The sequence below is a fragment of the Gavialis gangeticus genome, unplaced genomic scaffold (assembly GCF_001723915.1).
Source record: "Gavialis gangeticus isolate Ggan-Ray unplaced genomic scaffold, GavGan_comp1, whole genome shotgun sequence".
Taxonomy (NCBI): domain Eukaryota; kingdom Metazoa; phylum Chordata; order Crocodylia; family Gavialidae; genus Gavialis; species Gavialis gangeticus.
This window is the reverse complement of record NW_017728996.1, coordinates 37,562,891-37,563,680: the sequence shown is the minus strand read 5'-3', so window position 1 is coordinate 37,563,680 and position 790 is coordinate 37,562,891.

The following is a 790-nucleotide window of genomic DNA, read 5'->3' as shown; positions in this document are numbered from 1 at the left end:
TCCCTTCCGACCCTAGAAACTATGAAACTATGAAATAAATGACAAATAACACTGGTAAACACTGATCCCTCAGCTGTTGTGCAAACATCCTTGACACTGAACTTAAAATATAGCTATAACATCAAGAAAAACATGCAAATTGTACCAACATTTTTTGATGATCTGTGATGTGAATACATGTCTCAAACTATGCTGAGGTTACTATATGCCTATCAAACAAGCACAATGACATACAGTTACAGTCATCAGTTCATAAAGAAAAATTATTGGTTTGATGAATTCTGTTTTTCTGCATAGTTCTGCATGGATAGCTGTTAAGATATTCTTTGTGTATTTTCTTTTATTCATTTGCCTATGATTATAGTTTTATACTTGAGATAATCAACTAATGTAGAAACTATTCTTTTCTGTGGAACAGCCATAATTTCACTTTCTTTCTTCAATAAAAACTTTACCCTGCAAGGTGCTGAAATAGTTTAAGTCAATAGTGTCCTCATTGACTTTATCCTGCCCAGTCCTGAGCATTCTGGTCTGAATCCAGCAAAGCACTTACTCACATGCTTAACTTTTAAGCATAAAGTAGTTCAGTTAAAGATGTCAATGAAACACCAAAATCCATGTTTTCATACCACATCTCCTATTACTAGTAACCCCAATCTGAAGGGAAAAATGGATTCAGTGAAAGCTGTTAATCTATAATTTCTTTAATTCAATATGTTGTCTATTTTTCTGTAAACTATAGACTCCTTCAACCAATGACTATATACATATAAAAAAGTCTCATATTTAT